The 8,343-nt window shown below is 50.7% G+C and overlaps 1 long non-coding RNA gene across 1 annotated transcript in view; it reads right to left on the reverse strand.

The window, feature by feature from the left end:
* Nucleotides 1-447: 447 nt before the first annotated feature.
* LOC136365325 (uncharacterized) overlaps nt 448-8,343 on the reverse strand; it is a 133,193-nt gene continuing 125,297 nt past the window's right edge. The window contains exon 3 of the long non-coding RNA XR_010744345.1: nt 448-457. This is a non-coding gene — a long non-coding RNA (uncharacterized lncRNA). The remainder of the gene's footprint in view (nt 458-8,343) is intronic.

Genomic DNA, 8,343 nt, shown 5'->3' on the forward strand with positions numbered 1-8,343 from the left:
AGGAGAAAAAGAAAATTTTTAGATAAACTGAAGAAAAAAATAGATAAATTTTTTACTTTAAAGAGTCCTAGAGATGAATTACTCACAGAAGTACTTCACCCAGAACTCAGCGTGGCCTGGGCCATATCTTGGCTATTAACAATTGGTTTGAAATCTGGATATTCTATTTTTCATTGATCTTTCTGCAGGCCCAGGGCAGAGCTGGCACCCTGTAAATCTGCCTCTCCATTGTTCCACGGACACAGCTCAGGGCAGAGGTTGTGCAAGGAGGGAAAACTCACAGGCATCTCCCCAGCCCAGGAAAAGGAGCTCTTGATTACAAGCAAAACCCAGGTTCATTAGAAATTAATCCCAATTAATTACATCTGAAGGTAAAAGAACCCATGAATTGCAAATGTTCCCGTTTCCTTCAGCGGTATTAATGCGATGCAATTAGTTTTGAAATTCGTACAGAATCCTTTACCTGGGTAAAGGAAAACATTGTAAAGGGCTTGTGCAATTAAACTGATTACACGTGTAAAAATTGTCATCTGCTGAAGGTTGCAAAGCTCTTTGTCAGCTGCATGGAACAAAACCCACCAAGGTTCTGTCAGGGCTGGAGGACAGAGCTGCCACTGCCTCCAGCAGGTCAGGGGCTGGCCTGAAAACCACCAGATGCCATCAGGAAATGTTCTCCTGCAGCTCCAGCGGTGTGGGAATAACCCAATTCCCACTGCAGGGATTGGAAAAGGAGGAAAAGCAGCTCAAAAAAGGAGCAGGAATGCTGTGGGTGAGCTCACATCCCTGTGCAGGGTGAGGAGGGATGTTGTAGCCATGGGACCTCTGTAAATTAATGGCTCCTCAAGTGATTGGGATAATCTAAACCACAGATGAGATGAGAAAGGATAAGACGGGATTTGGGGCAGGAATTGCCCCTGGATCCCTGGCAGTGCCCAAGGCCAGGCTGGACACTGGGGTTTGGAGCTCCTGGGGCAGTGGGAAGTGTCCCTGCCATGGCAGGGGTGGGATGGGATGAGCACCAAGATCCTTTCCAAACCTGTCTGGAATTCAGTGATTTAAAACCCATCAAAGCCAGCTAATTCCTTACCCTGTTTCCTTTCTCTTATAGGGTCAGGACTTCACCCCAGCAGAATTCCTGCTGCAGTCCCCAAAGGCACTGGAGACATCCCTGAGTTTCCTGCCCAGGGACAACAGGAACATTTCCATGTGGTTCCCATTGTCCTGCATTTAACCTCTCCCAGAGATTTGGGGGCAATTCTTCGTTTACATTTTCTTTAACAAAGAATATGTTTACCTTCCTCCTAAAGCTTCCCACATGCTCAAACACTTCCAAATCCAAATATTTCCTAAGCCAGAATCTGCATAATAATTAAAACGTGTACACAGAGCAGAGGAGTGGTGAAAAAAAAAAAAAAAAAAAAAAAAAAAAAAAAAAAAAAAGATGTTCTGAGTGTTCACAGGGATTTTGTCAGGGGATCCAGGCAGGATCTCAGTCTCTAGCAGATTGCCAGTCTGGGCAAGTGCAAGCCAAGTTTCCACAGTTTAAATATTTACTCAAAGGACAATGAGAGGGTGGGAAGTGTTAATGGTAACAGTTTGCACAGGGCTGTCTGTGCTGGGGCGCCAAAGCCCCTCCTGGATCCTCTGGCACATCAGGAGGAGACCCCACCTGGGCCAGCCCTCACCAGAATTCAGTCACTGGATTGAAATCACCTCCAGGAAAAGCCCTGGCCGCTTCTTCTGGTTGCTTCCAAAATCCAGCTGCTTGTTCTAAGCGAGTGTAGAGACAGGGCAAAGGGGGGATGGCTTCAGAGGGATGGAGGGAAGGTTGGATGAGATGTTGGGATGGAATTCCTGGCTGGGAGGCTGAGGAGGGGCTGGGCTGGAATTCCCAGAGCAGCTGTGGCTACACCTGGATCCCTGGCAGTGCCCAAGGCCAGGCTGGACACTGGGGCTTGGAGCAGCCTGGGACAGTGGGACATGTCCCTGGGACAGTGGGAGGTGTCCCTGGGGCAGTGGGAGGTGTCCCTGGGGCAGTGGGACGTGTCCCCGGGACAGTGGGACATGTCCCTGGGGCAGTGGGACATGTCCCTGGGGCAGTGGGAGGTGTCCCCGGGACAGTGGGAGGTGTCCCCGGGGCAGTGGGACATGTCCCCGGGACAGTGGGACATGTCCCTGGGGCAGTGGGACGTGTCCCTGGGGCAGTGGGAGGTGTCCCCGGGACAGTGGGACATGTCCCTGGGGCAGTGGGACGTGTCCCTGGGACAGTGGGACAAGTCCCCGGGACAGTGGGACGTGTCCCTGCCACGGCAGGGGATGGCACTGGAAAGTGATGAGCTTTAAGGTCCCCTCCAACCCAAGGTGTTCCATGATTCCCTGATTGTGGAAGACACAGACAATCCTTGTTTTCCAGCCCCTCTGCCTTGCCTGGGCTGCTCCACCTCCAGCTGGAGTTCCCATCCCTGCCGGCTGCTGGCTGGTGCTCCCCTCCTGTCAGGAAAAGCAAACCCTGGGGCTGGGTGGCTCTGGAGGCAGGAGCTGCCCAACACGGGAGTGACAAAATGTTCCCCCTGTCACACGGAGTGTGCAGCTTGTCAGAGTCTCCCCGGGGCACTGCAGGGGCCGGGGCAGGGACGGTGGCTGGAGGTTTAAAAGAGTTGGATTTAGCAGAGAGCAGAACCTCCGGGGTCAGTGTGACCCCCCAGCCGCTGAATTCCGAGCAAAATTCCCATTTCAAGGCGACGGGAGATCGCTCCGTGCAAACCCAGGAAGCCAAAAGTGACAATTCTGCCGCAGGGGACACTTTGAGCTGGGCATCCCAAACTCCAGCAGCTGGATGTGACCAACTCTGGATGTTTCCTGCCTCGTCCAGAGGATGCCGAACCCAGGGAGTTGCAAAGGGCTGGCAGAGGGATGTGCAGGCGGCTGCTGCCTGGGGCTGCCCCACAGGACCAGGGGGTGTCCCCAAGTGACCCCTCACACACACCCAGGGGTGCAGCACCAAGCTGAGTGTCACCCTGCCACCCATGGGATCTCAGCCTGAAGGATGATGCAGCTCCTAAAAATATTATTCAACCTGTTCTCTGTCCCCTCCATGAGCTGGAGCAAGAGGATCACAAAGCTCTGGCGCTTTTATCTGGTATTTTATCAAGCCCAGCTTTGCATCCTCGGTGCTTCCTGAGAAATCCAAACCGCCCCTTGTTCCTTTTGTGCCTTTTTACCTCCCCGTTTTGGAATTCTCTCCCGGGATTTTTTCCCTGGGTGATTTTTCCCTGTGGGGCAGGAGGCTGCTGAAGGCACGAGGGTGTTTGAAGAGCAGCAAAGGCCACGAACCCTTTGCTCTGAAGGAAAACACCCCCAAACATCTTTCCCTGCTCTGAGAAAAGCTTCCCTTCCCTCTCCAGGAAAAGAAATCACCTCTCTGGAGCAGAGGCTGCCCCTGCAGCAGGGAGCAGGGGGATGCACACAGGGATGATTCGGCACATTCCTGCAGGCAGCAGCTCCTGGCACTCACAGACCCCAAATCCAAAACCCCAAACCCAGCCTCATTTCGGGGAGGGGATTGTGTTGCCCTTCACCTGGTGAAAAGCAGCTCCTGTGTCACCACAGGGCCGAGGGAGGTGATGGGGACTGTTGGATTGTTGGATTTTTGGCTCTGCTGCTTCTGCTCTCAGGAATTGAGGCCAGCCCAGCAGAATTAGGAGGGGCTGACAAAGCAGCACAAACCCATCCCAAACCCCCCCAGTCTGCCACCAGAACCTTGAGACCTCGGGGCGTCGAAAATTCTGAGGATTTCCTTCACTCACACCAACTTAATTGCCTAAAGAACACCTGGAGAGAAGGCTGAGTGTGGTGTAAAGTGTGAGTAGTGACAGCTCCCGTGGCTGGGAACACTCACTGCATCCTCCAGGAAAACCAGGCCTTGAAGGCAGGAAAGGTCAAAAATGAGCACAACTTTTCCAGTTCCTTCGCAGAACTTTGCTGCCCGCCTCAGAACCACCCGAGTGATCCAGATCTGCTGCTTTTTATTCCTTAAACCGACTCAGGAGGTGACCTTAAAGGTGCCCTTTCACCTGCTGGCACCTCCCAGGTAAATCAGGCTCAGAAATAGCCAAAGACTCGAGAATTCAAGGACAAACAGAACGGGAAGAGCCACAAAATGGAACAAGTATCAATATTTAGTGGGCAGGAAAGAGCACAGGGTGTAGTGTTAGCACAAGCCGTGATTTATTCCCTGCCTGCCCAGCCACAGCTCTCTCCAAGAGCTGCAAACCAGAGGCTCGGGCGCTTTTTTTCCCATGCTGCTGCTCCTCCTCCTCCTCCAAAAGGCAATTTGGAAAGCCGAGCTGGGCTGTGAGTGACCACCACCAGGTTCTTTGTGCACCTTTCTTTGGGCAGGTTTACCCACGTTCTTCTCTTCCCTTCTCCTCTCCGGCTCTGGGAGATCCGTGCAGGGTCGGAGCTGCCTGGGACACCTCTGGGTGCTCCCCTCTCCTCTCTCCTGCTGCTGCAGAGAGACAACAAAATGTTCTTGGTGCTCCTTCAGCCCCTCGGAATCCACATCGGGTCCTGCTGGGACAGCTCTGTAGGACAGAAAGAGGTGTTTATTCCTTTCCTACAGGATTTCTGGATGCCTTCTCCAAACGTCCTTCCCAGGAGAACATTTTCATCTGCAGGAAGCAGAGATGGAGAGTCCTGGCTGGTTTCTGAAACTGCCATCATTAAATTGGAGGGGAAATCTACGGGTTTTTATAGAGCTTCAGACACTCTGAAGAAATAAAATAGCAACAGAAGAGTCCTGGCCAACTTCTGTTGGCCTGCAGACTTATTCAGGATTCCAATCCAAGGGAACCAGGAATGTGAGTTGTTCCTGTCCAAAAACATCCTGTTAAGGCTATTTTACTTTAATCACAGCTCTCTTACACCATCCAGCCACCTTCCCTGACAGGGTGGAACCCCATTTTCCCTGACTTTTTATTGCACCCATCTCGAAGGCAGACGTGCCAAGAGCTGAGGGAAGGTTCGAGGTTCCCTTTGCACCCACCACGTTTGTGTCACACCCCCAAAAAACCTGCCCAAGGTGGGATGGGCAGCTCCACCTGAAGCAGTTGTGCTTTGGGGAGAGCAGGTTGGACCTGACAGGTTTATTTGGAGGAGGGAGAAGGCGTCCGGGGGATGTCTGTGCTTAATGCACATTTATTAATGAACTGCCCTCTTCGGGATCAATCGACACCACCGGGGTTTTTATTGACTTCAGAATCAGCAGCGTCTCACTTTTGCTGGGATAAAGCCGTTTATACCCAATGTAAAAATCTATCGTTTCCAGCCCGTTATTAGCATAGGAACGGCCGAGCTGCTCCTGGAGCAAGGCGGGAGGGCTCCGAGTGTCCCTGTCCTTGTCCCTGTCCTTGTCCCTGCCCACCCCGCGGGGACACCTCGGGCTCTCCCATCGCTGCTCTCCGCAGCAGCCGGCTCGGGGGACCCTTCCCAACCTTTCCTGACCTTTTTAAAGTCATTCCCGACCCTTCCCCTCGGGGGCTGCGCATCCTCCTGCAGCCCCGGCCATGGCCAGCCCCGGAGCGGCTCCTCCCGCTGGGATTTCCCCGAGCTTCCCAACACTCCGGGAGGAGAATCCCGTGGTGCCCGGAGCCCCTTTAGCCAGCCCAGAGCCCTTTCCCCATCCCAGAGCCCCTTTATCCAGCCCAGAGCCCTTTCCCCATCCCGGATCCCCTTTTCCATCCCGGATCCCCCTTTCCCCATCCCAGAGCCCTTTCCCCAGCCCGGATCCCCTTTTCCAGCCCGGATCCCCCTTTCCCCAGCCCGGATCCCCTTTCCCCATCCCAAAGCCCCTTTCCCCATCCCAAAACCCCTTTCCCCAGCCCGAATCCCCCTTTCCCCATCCCAGAGCCCTTTCCCCATCCCGGATCCCCCTTTCCCCATCCCGGATCCCCCTTTCCCCATCCCGGATCCCCTTTCCCCATCCCGGATCCCCCTTTCCCCAGCCCGGATCCCCTTTCCCCATCCCAAAGCCCCTTTCCCCATCCCGGATCCCCCTTTCCCCATCCCGGATCCCCCTTTCCCCATCCCGGATCCCCCTTTCCCCAGCCCGGATCCCCCTTTCCCCATCCCAGAGCCCCTTTCCCCATCCCGGAGCCCCTTTTCCATCCCAGATCCCACTTTCCCCAGCCCGGATCCCCCTTTCCCCATCCCGGATCCCCTTTCCCCATCCCAAAGCCCCTTTCCCCATCCCAAAGCCCTTTCCCCAGCCCGGATCCCCCTTTCCCCATCCCAAAGCCCCTTTCCCCAGCCCGGATCCCCCTTTCCCCCTCTGGAAAAGATTCCGAGGCTGTTCCTCTTTCCTCGCTTTTTATTACCTGAGGGAACCTGACAGAACTCGTAAAAGACACCAAAAAAAAAAAAAAATTTTTTTTTTTGCTAAAAGAGCTTCGGCCGCCCGCCGTGGGTCCGCAGGAAAAAGCCCAACGCGAACGGAGCGTCTCCCGGTTTGTGCAGCCGAAAAAAAAGAAAAAAAAAAAATAAAACAACTCAGAGAAAGGGAAGAAGGAAGGAGGAAAAAAAAAATAAAATTAAAATAAGCTGCGCAGAGGCGAGCGGCGCTTCCTCGTGGTGCTGAGCGCTGTCGGCATGTCGCGATACCTGCGGAGCAGAAAGAAACGTGCGAGCTCTACAGGAGGGGAGAAGAGGGAAAAGAAAGAACATCACCGATGGCTGGACACCCCCAGCCCCGGCTGAGAGCCGGGACTAGCCCCTAAAACCATCCCCCCTTCAGCCAACAGCGTCTTCAATTCAATACTTGGCACTTATTTGAAATCCGTGACGTCGGGAATGGATTTAAAAAAAAAAAAAATGAAGCAAAACCTGAGTGAAACAAAATATATTGTACTGACAAACAAATGCAATGAGATAACAGCATCTCGCTTTCTTTTTTTTTTTTTTCTTTTTTTTTTTTTTTCTTTTTTTGGTAACCTTTTTTAAATAACTTAAAATACACTAGAAAAAATATGGTCAATATAAATAATTTCGTTTTCATGGAGAACAAATAGATACAAAGCCCGTCCATACCAAAGTCCGCGTAGAAGAGCTTTCCCTCTGTCTCGGCAATAAGCATGAGGGTCCGATGGCAAAAATCTGGGATAACAATCACCGACTGCAGGGTACCCCAGGTTAAATAGCTATACGTCTCTCAAATAATAACAATAATAATAATAATAACAACCAAAACAAAACAACAAAAAAAAATCACAAGGTTACGTGAATAGATACACCTTTATGAGATAAAATGTAAATGTTTGACAGTCAACTATCAATTCACAAGTTATAGCCAAAATAAACTTTGTTCGTGTGTATCAACATATTTTACATGTACCCAGTACCTCTTATTGGAATTTGCCGTGGTGTCAAGCGGTGGTTGGGAATTAAATACTCTCTCTCTCTTTTTTTTTTTTTTCTTTTCCTTTTTTTTTTTTTCTTTTTTTTTTTTTTTTCCCTTTACTTTTGCCCTCAGGACAGGAGAGCCCCGGCAAAGAGAGGCGAACTCCGCTCTCCTGGCGCTTTCCAGCTCCTTTTTTTATTTCAGAGGTGGGGCAGCAAAGGACCAACAAAGATTTAAGAGCGGCAAAGGTAGTGCTTGATCTGCCTCTCTCTGCCTGCTCCCCCTCCAAGATTAAAGGGGAAAGAACCCAGCCACGTTTGGTTGGTTGGTTTGGTGGTTGTCTCGGTTGTTTTTTTTTTTTGTTTTTTGCCTTTTTTTTTTTTTTTCTACTAAAGATGAGGGTGAAGTGCAAGTGAATCAAAGGACTCCATCAATGAAATACAAATACATGCAACCCGGAATGCTGCTGGAGGAAGTATCCCGGACAGTTTCCCATTAGAAATTCGCAGAGAAATCATTGTCTCTTTTTTTTTTTTTTTTTTTCCTTTTCTTTTTTCTCTTCGTCATCGTCTTTCTCGCTCTTTTTTTAAATTTTTTTTTTCTTTTCCCTTTTGTCGCTATTCCAGACGCGGTTGTTCAACTCAAATACCTGATGCAACGTGAAAGGAGGCCCGCCTCTCTTATCAAATCTCTTGCGTTAAAGTGAACTTCGCAGAAAAAAACCCAAACCAAAACAAAACCAGCAAAGCTCAGCTTCAAAAACCTGTGAACTTCCCAGCTGCGCGTCCTCTTAATTCCTTAAATAAGTATATATCTCCCGTCCGCCTTTTTTTTTTTTCTCGCTCTCTTTCTTTCGTATGCTTTTTTTTTTTTTTTTTTTTTTTTGAGGGGGTGTGCTTGTTTTTTTTTTTTTTAACTTTTTCCCTTTTTTTTTTTTTTTCCTTTTTTTT

This window comes from Sylvia atricapilla, chromosome 10, assembly GCF_009819655.1.
Source record: "Sylvia atricapilla isolate bSylAtr1 chromosome 10, bSylAtr1.pri, whole genome shotgun sequence".
NCBI lineage: Eukaryota > Metazoa > Chordata > Aves > Passeriformes > Sylviidae > Sylvia > Sylvia atricapilla.